The 18,496-nt window shown below is 30.8% G+C and overlaps 1 protein-coding gene across 1 annotated transcript in view; it reads right to left on the reverse strand.

Moving 5' to 3' along the window:
• Positions 1-18,090, reverse strand: part of LOC131849771 (neuroligin-4, Y-linked) — a 145,749-nt gene extending 127,659 nt beyond the window's left edge. The window contains exon 1 of the mRNA XM_059199892.1: positions 17,829-18,090. The gene's annotated coding sequence lies outside the window, so the exon portion shown is untranslated. The remainder of the gene's footprint in view (positions 1-17,828) is intronic.
• Between the last annotated feature and the right edge of the window lie 406 nt (positions 18,091-18,496).

The following is an 18,496-nucleotide window of genomic DNA, read 5'->3' on the forward strand; positions in this document are numbered from 1 at the left end:
TTTGTTGCATAATTAAATTAGTTATGTAAATTAACAGATTAATAGTAACAGGTTGTTGCAATTACATATAGTTTTTCCGTTTCATTGTTCTTTCTTTGTTGCATAATTAAATTAGTTATGTATATTTACATATAAATTAACAGATTAATAGTAACAAGTTGTTGCAATTACATATAGTTTTTCCGTTTCATTGTTCTTGTCCTCCAATAATACTATACTGGTTTTCATATAGCTTCTATGTACAGAGTAAGAATTTTGGCTGTAGTCCCCACTACAGTCTATACCTCCCATATATAAGTTATATTTTATTTATATAAAAAATATGACAGTTTTTGTTTAGTTTCCTATAGACGATAAGTTATATTTTATTTATATAAAAGATATAGACAGTTCTTGTCCTATATCTTTGTTCTTGCGATAAGTTATATTTTATCTTTAACGACTGCACCTTGATAATCTTTAACGACTGCACCAACTTTGACGGGACTTTCACCTGATAGCTAATGTTATAAGTAGTGGCTTTTGGTAATTTATTTTAAAAATGTTGTTTTACTACGCGTACGAAGCCGCGAGTAGCAGCTAGTGAAAGCAAAAGCTAACTAAATACTAGCAGCTTACTAATACTACATTAGTAATTTTAGTAGCCCATCTTTCTTTCTATATTATCGCAGGAAAAATAGAAGGAAAGATGAGAAGGGGAAGACCAAGACACAGCTACAGCAAGCTTCAGCTTAAGGAAAAACTTAGAGTCGTGGAAAGATGAGAAGGGAAGAACAAAACATAGCTATATTAAGCAGATTAAGGAAAAAGTTGGAGTCGTGTTGTATCAACCACTAAAGAGATTGATGGGAGATCGTGATGGCAAATGGCAAGAGATCCTGTTTGTAATATTAAAATAAGCTACATGCATATGTATATAAATAAATGTACACCAAAATAACATTTTTTACAATTTTTGTCTGTCTGTCTGTCTGTTCCGCTAATCTTTGAAACTGGACTGATTTTGACGGGACTTTTTTAATGTTATAATCAGCTACTTTTATTTTAGAAAAATGTTAAATTCCACGCGGACGGTATTTTAAAATAAATTCTAACGCGCTCCGTTTTGAACAGTTTTAATTAATCATATTTGTTATCGGTATTTTAATATAACATTATTAAACGTTTTCATTGAGATTCAGTTATTAATTTCATGAACAAATTTATATATGGTAATTTATTTGAGCGTATTAAAATTTGTATCAAATAAGTAAATTTAGTATACAAACATATGATCAGTATCGAGCTATAATTCTTTATTCACATAAACTTATTATTATTATTTCAGCGAATACTAGTTATGACACACGAGTTTGTCTGCTTTTTTCATATAGAATCTTACTAATATAATAACCGCGAAAGTTTCTGTAGATGGATCGATGATTGTTCCTCATTCACACAAAAACATCTGCATGGATTTTAATGAAACTACAATAATATAGTTTATACATCAGAATAATAGGTTATAAATTTCGCACGGATGAAATCGCGGGCACAGCTATTTGAGTTCATAAAGTAATGTAAAAAATATATAATAATAATAATAATACCTCCTGAATTATTCACACAACGCCATCTAGTCCCAAGATAAGCAGAGCTTCTGTTATGGGTACTACACAACTGATATAAATTCTTAAATATTTTTATTAATACATACATAATATACCGCCTTTTGTAAAACATTTATTTTCATTGTTTTGTACTTACTGTCCTATGTTTATGTATGCGCAATAAAGAGTTATTATTATTATTATTATATAATATAAAAGATAATACATACATAATAGAAAATACCTACTCTATTTGCCTATCCCAAATCCTGAATCGTCCAAGACAGAATAGAGTGGAAAAGATTAGAGGAGTCCTTTTCTTGGAAGCAATCAGAACGAAACACTACTACTATATATAGTATGAACAGCAAGAAAACATACATAATATACATAGAAAACACCCAGTCTATATGTCTACACAAACAATCATAATTAACAAATATTTGTATCCCGCGAAGAATTGAACCTACGACCATTGTAAGTAAAGCGGTTTGCTAAGACATATATAATCATACTTATACATACAAACAATAATAATAATATTGATAATCTCAGGATAATTCATATATTTCTATAAAGTCAAATATATTTTTTTCCTAAATAAATACATATTATACACCCAGACCGAAAAACAATCATACACATGAATACAAATGTGTGCATCGATCGAGGAATTGAACCTACAACATTTGGAGTAAACCGGTTCACTAAATGACTAAACCACCGAGTCCGTCCGGCAAGTCCTATATATTATGAAACCTGTATCATACAACACTAGGCGTCACAGTATAACCGCCCACCTCGGAATGAGTTAACTCTCATTAGTTCACTGTACCGCCTCATACCATTCAATTACGCCGTCTTAATCCTATTACAGATGTAATAGTTGAAACAGCCACATGTACCGGATAATACGTCTCCCTATAACGAGATTAGATATCTATTAAGTGACACATACGCTATTCAATATGTAATGTATTGAATTCGTATACTTAATTATTGTGCTTGTAATTCTGATGCAATATATTGAATTCGTATATTTAATTACTGTTCTTGTAATTCTGATGCAATATATTGAATTCGTGTATTTAATTACAGTTCTTGTAATTCTGATGCAATATATTGAATTCGTATATTTAATTATTGTTCTTGTAATTCTGGTGCAATATATTGAATTCGTGTACTTAATTATTGATCTTGTAATTTTGGTGCAACGTATTGATTTTGAATTAAATATATTTAATTAATGTTTTTGTGGTATCGGTGTAATGTCTTGAATTTGTATATTTAAATATCGTTATTGTAATTCTGGTGCAATATATTGAATTCGTATTTTTAATTATTATTCTTGTAATTCTGGTGCAATATATTGAATTCGTGTATTTAATTATTTTTATTATAATTCAAATAATTATGCAATTGACTTTATTTATTAGACTTAATTCATTAATTAAGCTATTACTTCTAGATTAATTATATGGCTTATATTCATTCTTACAGACAAATAAAATCAAAGTTTAGTGAAAAACTGCATATGAAACTATTGGCGTTACTTACAAAAAAGCAATTAAGAAATTTTCGTCTGTTTATCTTGTTAATCTCTAAACCAGAACTGATTTTGACGAGTCTTTTACTCGCTAATAGCCAATTTAATAAAAAGTAACATAGGCTTCTCTTATTTTAGAAACCTTAATGGGTTTAATAAAAAAAAGTTTAAATCCATGCGAATGTCGTCGCCGCCAATAGTTTGTATATTTATTTAGGACTCGTTTTATTCTAATAGGTTTACAAACAGAAACATATTAAATTATTATTACTTCATATTATAAATACAAAGTCGCAGGCTTAGCTACTATAATAATAAAATCACACAAATTTATCACTATACCCAGGAAAATAAAAATAAAACGAATAATAACAAGCAATTGAAAATCACACCTGTCTCCTTGACATTACGATTAATTTCCATCATCAAAGAATGCAAAACAAGTGATAATTCATTACAAAACATTTTATTTTGGTATTCAAATTTATTAAAATACATAAATCGCGTACAACAAAGGAGGCAGAAGATCAAATCAGACATTCGAGAGGGGACGAGGCCTTTATACAACTTAAGTGGGTCCTTCTTGAATTTTATAGCAAATGTTTGAAAAACTTGACGATTCTTGTTTGCAAAGTTAATATCAAGTGTTAAATTTATATATATTTAGATATTACTAGCGATGTTGGCTGTTTTATTCTTTTTATATATCTTAATAATATTATAAACGCGAAAGTATGGATGTATGTTACACTTTTTTTTTTTTTCTCTTTATTTTTTTTTTTGGGATTTTTGTGCACATAATGTGACGATGACAATCCCATCGTACCTATACTAATTAACAAAAATAAACTAAAAAACTTAATGTAATATGATACCATCCAGAACAATAACTTGGCATCGGAAGCTGGTTCTGCCAATATTTCATGGAATACTCCTACGTCTAACCCTAATTACACTTACAAGCAAAAACTACTGAGCAGATATTTATGAAACTTTATAGTAATATTTCTTATGCATCAGATAACATATAGGCTATATTTTTTATTGAAATTTAACGAGAGTGAAACCGCATATATAGTAAATATATATTTATTTGATACCAACGATAATCTCTGTTTTTATTGACTTAAAAACATATTGCCGTCTTTGTGACAGTATATATTTTGTTAAAAATCATATATATACGTTCAGTCGTTTAATCGTGAAGATAAGAAACAAACAGACAGAGACATTGGGCGTTTATAATAATAATAAAAATACCCTTGGACAATTTACAACAACGCAATACTGAGCAGAGTTTATATTATGGATACTAGACAACTTATATAAAGCCATTTTTTATCAATTTATCTAGTATATATATATATACTTCTAGTTTAGTTTTGTAAATACATACATAACACACACAAACACACACGCTGCATTCTCATTTAAAGTAGAGCATATTCTCAGTCATAGAGCCCTATAATGTTTGCATTTGAAATAAAATCATATTAATAAAGAAAATATCATTACATAGTATAAAACAAAGTCAAAAACAACATATGCATGATTATGTCACAGGACACAAATTGAACCATTTAACTGCAATAAATATTATTATTATTATTATATTATACTTCTATATTTAGTTTTGTAAATACATACATAACACACACAAACACACACACTAAGAATATCCTCATTTTGTCCCTGAGTCATATTCTCAGTCTGAAATAGGGCGAGCTATAATGATCTATGTATTTGAAATAAAATTATATTGAATATAGCCCAAAAATCATTAAAAAAAAAAAAACAAAGTCGCTGTCGCTGTCTGTCCATCCCTATATGTGCTTAAATCTTTAAAACTACCATACATATAGATACCTATATAAGTATACAATCTAAATAAACTGGCTTACAAAATGTATATACTGAAATGGACGGTAAAAATATTAATACATAAAACTTGCCGTTCATAAGCAGCTGTTCTAGAGGTATTAATGACTTTTGATTTGATTTGAATAACCAAGCATCAAATGAAATAAATTGTATCATTACATAGTATAAAAGTCACTGTCGCTGTCTGTCCGTCTCTATGTATGCTTAAATCTATAAAACTACGCAACGGATTTTGAAGCGGTTTTTCTTAATAGATAGAGTGATTCAAGAGGAAGGTTTATATGTATAATACATGTACACGCGTGCGAAGCCGAGTAGCTAGTAATTAATGTTATAAATTATAAATATTTTTCGAAACTTACTATATAAGCTATGTAAGAGTGAGTCTTCTGGTACAGGCATTTATGTTTAAAAGGAGGTTTCAACAGCTATATATATATATATATAATAATAATAATAATCTCAGGACAATTCACACAGCGCCATCTAGACACAAGTTAAACCAGCTAGAGCTTGTGTTATGGGTACTAGATAACTGATACATATACATAGATATTTTTTTTTCTAAATATATACATATTATACATAGAAAACACCCAGACCGATACAAACAATCATACTCATGGATACAAATGTTTGTGCCGTGCGAGGAATCGAACCTGCGACCATCGGTCGTAAAGCGGTGTGCTAGACCGCTAGACCACCGAGGTCGTCAAATATATATAGAACTTATTAAAAATTATGTTACCTGAATGAAGAAATTTGAATTTGAGTTTTGAATGACGCTCTGTTTACCCCCTTCCGTATTAAAGTCGTGATTATACATTTATCTTTTAATCTGAACTGTCCTCAATCCTAATTCAAACATGTCAATCATTACAACGAGAAGCCATTATCGTTTTCTAAGAATTATGCCTTTGGTTACTTAACCAAGTTTTGACGTAATCGAAATTGATGGATTGAAACTTAAATTGTTTGTAACTAATATTGATTGCAACCTGATCGATAAGAAACATATTTTTATTTGAAATTTATTAGAAATATTACAATCTGTGGTACTTACACTACGGCATGTTTATACAATATAACCTTGTTATATTTATAACAAAAATATAATAATAAACAAATGTTTTGTACCAGATTTGAGATTTCGTCTCGAAATCCAAGAAACCCGTCGAAATGTGAAATCATCATAAAATTTTCGGAATATCAATTCCGATATTTGAAAATAGACTAAACGTATAATACCGGCAGAGTTCAATTTACCTTGAGAAACAAATATAGTATATAAGTAACCAACCAATATAATAAAAAACATAAAAACAATACGGACTAATAAACGAATTAACGAATGTGGTCTATATGGTTTATTTATATGCGATCGAAGTGGAAGCGAGAGGTATACCAGCAAAAAAATCATTGTACAATCTTCTAAAAGATTTTGCAATTTAATTTCTTTCAATCAAGTTTGATTTTTTTTATTGGATTATCTAAGATACCGCTCTATCATACCGCATTGAGACACAAAATGAAATTTGATAAAAAAAAAAACAAATGAAATGGCGGGTGAAATACATAAAAACAAATAGTTTTTATTAGAAATAGTCGTTCCATCAGTCGTGAGTCACTTATCCCGTGTTTCACTGAAAATCAGTGTAGTGACTTTAATCATGGCATAATGCTGAGATATGTTCCTTGTACCATCAATTTACAGTGATACTACTACTATACTACTCTACAGTGGTGGATAAGCTATGCATTTTACTTTATTACGATTATTTTGGTACTCTTTTTATTTGATTTTCTTGTTCTTTTTTTATGTAATGATTTTGTATAATAATTTATATGCTGCTGGGAACATTAACATTATTATGTTGTAATTAATGTTTTTCTATTATTATTATTTTCTTTTCTCTTTCTTTCTTCCTTTACAAGTTTAAACGAAGGTAATACTCACATACTCGGGCTTTAGCCAAGTGTGGGAGAGGTTGTGCTGTGTGATGACATTGTTGAGGAGGTCAAGAATTTTCGAGTTATGCGACAGGTATTTAGTAGGATGGATGGAGATGTGTTTTGGAAGGGTGAGTATTTAATATTTATGTTTTGGGTACAATACTCATATTAGAAAGTACAATAGGTACAGTATGTACAGTTTTATGTATTTATTATTATTACCTGTTTTTCACAGCTTAAACTGGTGATTAGTACCGATTATTTATTATTCTTTATTTTATTTTGTTTTTCTCAGCCTTTGCTGGTTATTATTATTTTTATATTTATTATTTTTCCTTTCGACTTTCACCGGTAATCTTGGTATGTACGGGCCTAAGCCAAGTACATAACAATTATTATTATTTTGCTTTCTCAGCCTTTTTGCTGGGTTTTTATGATTTGCGGCGTATACCATACTTACGGGCCAAAATCAAGTAAGTGCAGTGTGTATGTATGTACGTGCGTGTGTGATGTTATGATTATTTGTATTATTATCATCATCACAACCTATCCATCATCAATTATTATACACAGTTACACTAATATTATCTTTAAGTACCATTTCGTGAGCTCATTACATGGTCTGTTCGAACACAACAATAACAATAACAACACATTAACAGGAAATTTATTAAAATGTTAATAACAACATTTATTTCGTAAAGGGTTCGACATTATACGGGGATAGCACCTTTTTATTGCAGTTCAACGATATATCACCTTTGGGACTTGTTTTGAAAGTACATATAAATACACAAGGGTGAATAAAATGGGAAACATTTATTCATTATCATTTATCTCGAAACCATACACAATACATAAGAACAGAAAGTACATACCAATAGTATAGCTAATAGTAGGTTTCAAAATATCAGTACAAATATAACAAAGTGACGAACTTTACACTATAGATACCAGGAATATATTCCGAGATTTACATTCCGATAATGGCTTCTAATAATCAATATAGAAACCTCTACGTATTCTTTGTGCAATCAGATAATATTGTCAGCATTGAAATTTAAGTATTTCCTACAAAAACATAATTATCATTTACAAATTCTTCAATTTATTATTAAGCCTTTTTATTTTATATATTTATTAAGTTTCTTGCTCGTTCTTCTTGTGATGAGACAGCTTTCCGAACGAGTGGTAGATAAAAAACAAATTGTTGTGACTATTCAAAAGTGCTTAAATTAAGTTTATTTGAATAAATGATTTTCTATCTATTCTTTTATATATTTATCTAAATATATATATATATATATATATATAGTGGATTGATCACTATGTTAGTCAGTCACCTTTGAGTTATATTTATCTAAATATATATAACTCAAAGGTGACTGACTGACATAGTGATCTATCAACGCACAACCCAAGCCACTGGATGGATCGGGCTGAAATTTGGCATTCAAATAGATGTTATGACATAGGCATACGCTAAGAATGGATTTTGATTAATTCTACCCCCCCAGGGGATAAAATAGGGAATGAAAATTTGTATGAAACTTTGTCAATTTTAAACCGATCGGGTTGAGACTTTGCATGCATAAAGCTACTATGACGTAGGCATCTCCTAAGAAAGGATTTTGATAAATTCCATCCTTAAGGGGATAAATTAACGCGAGCGAAACCGCGGGCAAAAGCTAGTTAGCATATAAAACAGATAACAATCAATACAATAATATAACTAGGAGCGTGTAGTTCGGTACAAAACTGGATTGTACTCCAACACTATGTATGCCTAAAAGCTAAATTATATAGACGCATTCAATATACGCTAGATAAGGTTGTATAATGAAAAGTTAACTAAACAGAAAATAATATATAACTACGTAATTCTATGAATCAGTATGTTAACAGAATTTTATTTACATATAAAATAATTGGTACAAAATTAAATATAATTTGACTCTTTACGTTGGAAATTTAATTGTCTCCAGAACTGGACCAGTGTTGAATGGTAAATATTTATATTTCTATTCGAGACAAGAATTTCATTGTATTGGCGACACAATCGAACTATTGGGTTATAATATGAAGTATTATTTGAGTAAACCTGAAGATAGAAGGTGTTACAAACAAAGGAAATTCAGCCAAGAAGAATGTACAAGAAACTTCAATGTTTGGTATTCTAAAATAGGCATCCATTGACCTATTCCAAATATTGTATGTATAACTGATTTCCTCAATACCTTTTACATAGTGTGCCACTCACGCGACTTGTTCACGAATTATATACTTATTACAAACTTGCTGAGAAGGAAAGTGCTCCGCGGCAGATTTGGGTCAACTGAAACTTGCTTTAATATCTTCACAAACTATGTTCTGTTTAGTTGTTGAGTGACAACAACCGGGTAGGTTTTACAGCCTACAGCGCGGGGGTAGTGTCGGAAGATATCAAGAGTTTGTAGGTCGAGTTCGTTGTACATAATTGCCTCAAACGTTTCTTATTAAATGACTATGAAATCATTTGACATGCAAAAGTAGCTAAAATGTTCTACAGGAATAAATACTGTGAACATTAGTTTAAGTTTCAATTTTAGTTGTAAATTTAGTTGAAATTATTTGTATTTTTATATGAATTGATATTTATTATAACAACTCAGCTAACTTAACTTACATTAAGAGTGATTAAGTTTAAAAACAAAATTAGATTTAGTTTTGACGACCTCGGTGGTCTAGCGGTCTTGCACACCGCTTTACGACCGATGGTCGCGGGTTCGATTCCTCGCACAAACATTTGTATTCATGAGTACGATTGTTTGTATCAGTCTGGGTGTTTTCTATGTATAATATGTATGTATTTACTAAAAAAAATCTATGTATATGTATCAGCTATCTAGTACCCATAACACAAGCTTTAGCTAGCTTAACTTGGGTTTAGATGGCGCTGTGTGAATTGTCCTGAGATTATATAGGTAAAATTGTATAGCTCGTATGTCACGAATTGAGTAGATACTTTTTGTACTGCAGATATAAATATTTTGGGTTTCAATCTTAGTTTTAGAGTGAGTTGTAGTTCAAATAGTAGTGTAGTAACCTTTGTGTTAGAATAATAAGGAGTGATAATTTGCTGAAATGATGATGAATGATGATTCATCATCATCATGTACGCTTACCATCATGTGAACCCCTCCGATCGATCCCACCCATCCAATTCAAACGGCGATCGAAATTACGACGGCCTGAGCCGAGGTTCGAACACCAAACGGTGCCCTCTGACTAAAATCGTATCCGTCAGGCGGAAGTTGGCCTTCAGCCGCTCTATAAGTCCTTCCGCGGATTCCGGTGAAGCTGTAAAGGCCAGCTGCGGCAAACAGCATTAGAGTAGTCCGAAAAAAAACATCATGTGGTGACGTAAAATTGTTTGTCAGTTCGTTTACTTGATGTGTGGTAGAAATCAAGCCTTTCGCCGTGTCTCGGATTAATTTTATTTGATATAGATGTTTTTACCATCGCATTTAGAAATAAATTAACACTTGATGTGTGGTAGAAATCAAGACTTTCGCCGTGTCTCGGATTAATTTTATTTGATATAGATGTTTTTACCATCGCATTTAGAAATAAATTAACACTTGATGTGTGGTAGAAATCAAGACTTTCGCCGTGTCTCGGATTAATTTTATTTGATATAGATGTTTTTACCATCGCATTTAGAAATAAATTAACACTTGATGTGTGGTAGAAATCAAGACTTTCGCCGTGTCTCGGATTAATTTTATTTGATATAGATGTTTTTACCATCGCATTTAGAAATAAATTAACACTTGATGTGTGGTAGAAATCAAGACTTTCGCCGTGTCTCGGATTAATTTTATTTGATATAGATGTTTTTACCATCGCATTTAGAAATAAATTAGCACAAAGTTTTTGGTATCGACCACTTTCTAACTGTTCTACTGGTACCAAGTTGTATTGTACATCACAAGAGCACGACTCTCTCAAACAAAATAAAATGACAGAAAAATATAAAGCAGCTATAGATATATAGTATACTATTCTTATCCCTACATTGATGAATATATGTATAGAACAGAATGAAAGCAAGTAGGATAAACGCGGTCGAAATGCGAGCCCTGCGAAAAATCCTCGGCTTCAAACTGGGAGATCGCATTCATAATACAGTAGCGACACAGTGAGTAGATTTTGAGAAATGCGTCGATGTGAAAATAAGAAATGGAATGGTGTTCTATATTGTGTATGTTTGCGGCCTCAGTGATCTAGTAATTTAGCACATTGCTTTAGTTCCGATGGTCGCGGCTTCTATTCCTCGGACGGTGCAAACAATTGTATTCATGAGTGTAATTGTTTGTATTTATATGGGTGTTTTCTATATATATTATGTATTTATTTACAAAAAACTTCATCTAAATTTGTCTATCTGTTTTCTATTACCTATAACACAAGCTCTGCTTAGATTAAGACTAGATGGCGCTATGTGAATTTAATATTTATTATTTTTCTGTTAATGAGTTATTATTTTTCTTATTAAATAACTAACTACCTACTTGCTCCGGCTTCGCATAGGTGTACATGTATTATATATATTAACCTGCCTCTAGAATCACTCTATCTGTTAAAAAGAAACAGCTTCAAAATCCATTGCACAGTTTTAAATATTTAAACATACATAGGGATAGACAGTGATAACAACTTTATTTTATACTATGTAATGATATGACGAACAAGCCTGCACTTCTTATAGGGTAGGCTCCACTTCTTATAGGGTAGAAGTGGAAACCGTCAAATACCTGCACAATCAGTACCCCTGACATCACGTATTCATGTATTAACGTGATACCTCTTATACTTTGTCATGACCCTGAACCCTATATATCCACTACAACATCTCATCCAACATAACAAAACGCAGCTAACAGAGTAAAGTTCTAGATAGCAGAAATTATTTTTCGCAAAATTACACACAAACAGTTTCAATATTATTAATATTAATGGATAAAATAATCAAATTTATATTTTATTATATGTATATTTGTTAAATATAATACGTTGTTTAATTAAACAGAGCTTTTGATATTAAAATACATTTTAACGTACATCACGAAAATACTTTATTCGAGAGCTTTAAATCCATTATCATTGCCCCTATGCTTTGTATTTTTAGTAATATATTTCTGAATATTTTAAATGTGAGCGAATTACGTCAAACGTACTAGCCAATCGCAACATACTGAACGAATCAATAGTAATGTCACTAAGCTTTAGCTGATATAGAAAATGGTATCACGCCATCTTTCAATGATTACATAGTCGATGTTACTGAAAAGCTACCAAAGTAAATCCAAACTTAAAGCGTTGTAGATAGACCTCGAATTCCATTTACAGTTAATATTTTATTGTTTACAATAAGGTCTTGCGAATTGAAAACGTTTAACGTTCAACTGACAATGACAGGCTACGTTATAGTTTGGTATGAAATGCCGCAGGGTAAACGTCCTATTTTCGAACGGTTCTATCTTTTACATTTCCAATTATATTACATTATTGTATTTACCTGCTACTGAAATGTTGTCAATATGAAACAGTTTTATGCTAACGTTTGTATTTTGGTTTGTTCATCCATACGAATCACTTCATCCAAGTTTATGTAAGTCGCTTATAAATTAGAAGACAATTGCATCGCATTATCCTTTGCAATGGTCTAGTATTGCAAAGAGTTTTTCTTCGTTTTATATCGCAATTAGTCTTTCAAATACCTGTTCAAATTCAAAATATCTTTATTCATCTAGGTCTATTACAGACTCTTATGATATGTCAAATCTAACGTCAATTCGGAATAATTTTAAAATGAGAAGAACTGACAAAAACTCCAATCGTATTCTTTAAAAAAAAATGTTGTCATGTTAACAATAATACACAGTCATTTAAATTCCGATCTGGGAGAATAGAGTGACCACCAGCATATGCTATTGCAGAAAACAAAAAGTATAATCAGTGTGTTATATAAGAGGTATCTCTTGTAATGTACGTTATTTGCATAATCTGTCTTCTTTCAATCTATCTCCATTGCACAGAAGCTTATCTCCATTACATATGTCAATTATAGCATGAGTTCACTATTTATATGCTTCATGTTCTACGGTTGTGTAATATTGTTATGTCTCCCAAAGAATAGACAATATTGACTCTTTTTTTCACGTATATTGCTATATTTAATTTCTGAATACTACTTTATAATAGGACAGTGACAGTCTAAAAATTCATAGACAACTTCAATAGTTTAATGTTGAAGAAGGTATAAAAATCTACACATTTTTATGCATAAGAATTTATCGCCAAGAAAATTATCTGAGAATAAATTGTCACACAATGATCTTCAAGTTAGATTAATCTAGTGTATGGCATATTAAATTATGAATATAATATGCGTGCATACGCATGTAAAAGAACTGATAGTCGTTATGTTAACAAGTTCAATATCTTCATTTATCATGACTAGAATTATACCCAGTGTTGCAAAATCTTTACACATTTTTATATATTTTTTTGCTGAACCAATTTTCAATTTCTTTTTATTACAGTTTTAGAATTGTCACAATATTTTACTTTCACTTATGCACTGTTACTGTTCGTACCTACATTACAAGTATTTACCATTTTTTGCGCATTATTTCATTCATTCATTCCATCGCTCACACCCGGGATGTCATTCATTCCAAGCAATATATATACGCCACGAGCATCCTCAGAGTATACATATAGTATATATGTCACATCTCCGTATTCATGAGGGATATAGAAATCAATTTCACGGTTAATCTCCGTTCAGGCAATCCATCATTTATTTTCTGCAAGAAATTTTGTATACGCCAGCAAAATGTATTATCTTATAAATTAGAAATAAGAAAAATATATCTGCGAATGCTAGGATGTATGTAAAAGATGAGAGGGTTTTTCATACTGGTCTGTCTTAGGGTACTAGTGAAACATTGGAGGGTGATAATGATATTAGACTACTTAGAGCATCGTGAAAAAAATCGTCAGGAATGAAGCATAATGGTTTCTAATTGGGATCGCGTGTAGCGTTCTAACACTAAACTTTGTTAGCAATAGAACCAATATTTGCCACAAGCAATCCCCTTCCTGTCAGTGGTAAGAAGCATTAAACAGTTGAGTGCTTTTGTAGTAAATCTAACACTGGATATGGCACCAATTCATGAAGTACATTTCTATCCAATATTGTAGCATCTAGTACAGACTTTTTGATTAATTTGGTTTGTTTAGTTAGTTATTACTTTTTATTTATGTAAATCATCTAAATAAGACAGATTTTTATTCGTTGACTGTATTTGTCGCTGCTGAAATTATACTTAAACTTGATTCACAAAATTTGGTTACAGACCAAAATGCATTCATTCACTACTATTACTATATTTGAATCAGTATTTTTTTGGAATATGACAATAATCCTAGTTAAAACCTAAATTGTTAAAATTGTAAATTAGATACTATGTCCAGAGGTAATTTATCAACCCTAAAGACTTATAGCGTAGGGCTATACCCAAGCATACAAGTGTTCTTTCTGTGTTGGATACTTTTACATTATTAACGTACCACTAGATTTTATTGTTCTTTCTTTACATAATATTCTCTGTATCATTAAATATAGTAGCCATATCCTTCATCTTATGTACCATTACCACCACATATAAATTGTAGCATGTAAGGTCTAGTGGGGGGACCTGGTAACCAGTTACATAGGTTCTTCGGATACCTAGTACAGGCACCAGTTCTCCAGAAATCTGTATTTTTGCATAGAATAATAAACAAATATATTATTATTATAGTTAATATAATATATATAATATATATTAAATATTATTATAGTTGACCTTAAGAGTCAATTTGTAAAAGGTATGATTTAACGCAGCAATGAAAATAAATTATCTAGATTAACATAAATAAACTTTTATGTGTACTTGAAGAAAGTCTGTTCTTCTTTGTATATTCTTTAATGGAAGTGCATTATAAATGTTCATCCCATCGGGGTCTACTTGTGGTCCGGATCCCTATTTATAACAAAAGTATAAGTAGTTACTTATACTTTATTATATATAAGGACCGAAGCCGAAGCCCATAAATCAACTGATTTACACTTATATTGCGACGTTGCATTTATTTCAAGTTTTCTCTTTCACAGGTGCAATGTTCTGTTCCTTGTTTAATTGAGTATTACGATACATTGGAAAGAAAATAGAATTATAGAGAATCTTAATTTTAATCATATTTTCTATGTTATTAAGAGCAATTCGGAAGTTTCTTACTCAATCTTTTTGTCTGCGTTTCGAATGGGAGGTAGAATGGTTTCTTTGAATGAAGATTATTTCTATTTCTATCAAACTAGAACTACTTTGGAATAACATCGTATAATGAGCGGTGCACTATTCAATCATGTTATGTCATTTCACTTGTACATAATTATATAGGACAGTATTATTGTAGTTTTTTCAGTTATTATCTATGTGGAAATATTCATCACCATCATCATCATCTCAGCCCGTAAGAAAGAAAGAAAGACAAATATTTTATTCAGTGCAATGTAAAAAATACAATATAAACAACAAACGAAAAAAAAGAGCAAATAAAATGTACATATAATTAAACTTAATTTACCGTGTAGATAATTAAAAATAAACATAAAATAATCATTTTTTACATCTATATATGCACTGAAATGGCTCCACGCAGCATTAATGTATATCCTATGTGAACATACATACATAAGACATGTGATAAAGAAAGGTCTCCTCAAAGATCTCTACGATCGGTCCTGCGCTGCTCGCGTCCATCGAATGTAGAAATATAACAAAATATACAATTTATCAGATTCAGATTTAAAAATTACCTACGTTAATGGTGAAATACAAATATGTGTTTCTTTGGAAATTAGCGAATGGCAATTTGAATTGTTCAGAGTTGCTGAATAGAGTTAATATTCGAGTACCACCTAAAGTCCCTAGATCAGGTAAATATAATTTATTTGCAAAAAATCTTGCGCTAACTAAGTTGGATTACTCACCTTTATGCAGGGTAATGAGAACTTACAATTGTTATTCAAAATATCACTTATCAGTTGATATATTTAGTGGTGGTTATTGTAAATTTCGCAGATGTCTCAAATTTACTAATATTATACTCGCGTAAACGTAAAATCTACTGATCGGTTTTTATGAAAGTACAGTAATATAGCTTATAAATAAGATTAACATGTAAGCTATTATTTAAAAAGATATTATGTAAATTGAGAGAAATATAATGATAAAAAACAAGTGTATCACACTTTTTTTTAAACTTTCGTGTTTAATATACATTATTTAAATTATTAACCGAGTCTTCAGTCAGCTCGTGACCGCGGCTAGTGCAACCTAGTCGAAACGTCGAGAGAGGTAAATACCTTTATTTGCCATAAAATTATTCGTGTTAAGACCCGGTTAATAATTTAAATAATGTATCACACTTGTTATTGATGATATAGATGAAGTTGTGTGGATCAGCTAGTAGTGTTATATGTCCTAGTTACAACAGTACTGTGAAGTAAAATTTAAGTAGTAAATTAAACGTCACATGTTATATTTATTGTACTACAAAAAAGTAAGCAATTGGTTATAAAAATGTGATAATTGTATATAATTAGAACACTAAATATATAACTATATTGTTATATATATGCATTATATATAATATAATTGTGTTGTATTAGATCTTGTTGGTAACCTAATAAGTAAATAAATATAATAATAATAAAAATTCTGGACACTTCACACAGCGCCATCTACTCCCAAGCTTTGCAGAGCTTGTGAACAGTACTGGACAACTGATATAAACATATAGATACTATTTTATTGTAAGTGCATACATAATATACATAGAAAACACCTACACCGATATAAATAATCATATCCAAAAATACAAATGTTTGTAACGTGCGGGGAATCGAATCCGCGATCATTGGAAATAAGGCGGTGTACTTAACCACTGGACCATCGAGGCCGTCAGTATTTAATTACCTATTTTATAATTTTTGTATTATTATATGTTAATATTCTATTATATAATCTGTTAAGATTGTATAGCAGAATCATTTTAAGTGTGAGATGCGTTATTAATGTATGTTTATTTATATAAAATTATTTATGGTTTTTTTTTGATACAATAAAATCTATAACCACAATTTACTGCTACAGTATCATGTTTTAATCTTCATTACATAGTATAAAACACGTCACAGGCTATCCGTCCCTATGTATGCTTAAAACTACGCAACGGATTTTAAAGCGCTTTTTTTTAATAGATAAAGTCTTTCTAGAGGAAGGTTTATATATAGTACATGTACACCCGGACAAAGCCATGGCGAGTAGCTAGTTAGTAATAATTATATCACATCTATATTTAATTTTTTCAGTCTTAATGTAGATATCTTCGATTTTCTTAAGCTTCTCTTGATAGAAAATACCAGTTACTTCTTTAACTACATCTTTCTTAGTATATACTATTTAATTTTTTTGTTTTGTTGTTTTTATACAACTATAACTTTGTACGACTTGTGTACTTGAGGTTTGCAAACACTATTGACCTAATTTGCTTAATGCAAAACGGTTGCTTTACATTTTCGTAGACATTCAATACACGCTGTTGCACTTCATCTGTTTCTATATACGTATCGTTTACAATTCTATAATTACGAGTAATCGTATATCGTAATAGAAATCTATTGCTTAGTTTTGTTACAAATAGAATTAGTATATTTTTAGTGTTATATTTAATTTATTGTCAAGTTTATGATCATTACTTACCATTAGGAAATTCCTTGCACAATCAACGTGAACTTCTTCAAAGTCTTAACACACACAAAAACATACTCCATCGCACTGAACATACACGGTAACTCACTAGCACGTATCTCGATACCCGTATACTTGGATGCTAAAAGTCCATCTCAAAATGTTAACCCAATTCACGTATCAATTAACCCGTTCAGCGGCACCTTCGCGTGATCATTGGCGCGTTCCAATTTTGAAATTAATATAATAAATTTATCATCGGAATAGACAAGGGGGCGCGGTAACTCAGTGCGGCGAGGTGCGCCGCTTCACTGACGGAGTTCGACGGGGTGGCGTTTCTGCGCATGCCTGCCCACGCAGCCTCGTCTGAAAAGAGATGAAAATGGCGCGTGCCGATTGTTGGCACGACGGATGCCGAATTGTGACGAATATTCTCAGCTGCCGTGACGCGGGACTCGTTAACGGTTTCTCTGAGCGTCGCCCGACGATAAATCGTAGTTAATTCTGTTATTGTGTTACGGATTTATGGGTATGTTAGCTTATTGTGAATACGTATCGCTTTAGAAACAATTTGTTATTGTGCGAGAAAATATTTGCTTTTTATATATTTTTTAATTAAAGAACTTTTTTAATTAAATATCAATCTGCTTGAATAATTCTGATTTTGTAGACGTATTATT

This window comes from Achroia grisella, unplaced genomic scaffold, assembly GCF_030625045.1.
Source record: "Achroia grisella isolate CSIRO2021 unplaced genomic scaffold, CSIRO_AGI_Agris_v1 utg1112, whole genome shotgun sequence".
Lineage (NCBI taxonomy): Eukaryota > Metazoa > Arthropoda > Insecta > Lepidoptera > Pyralidae > Achroia > Achroia grisella.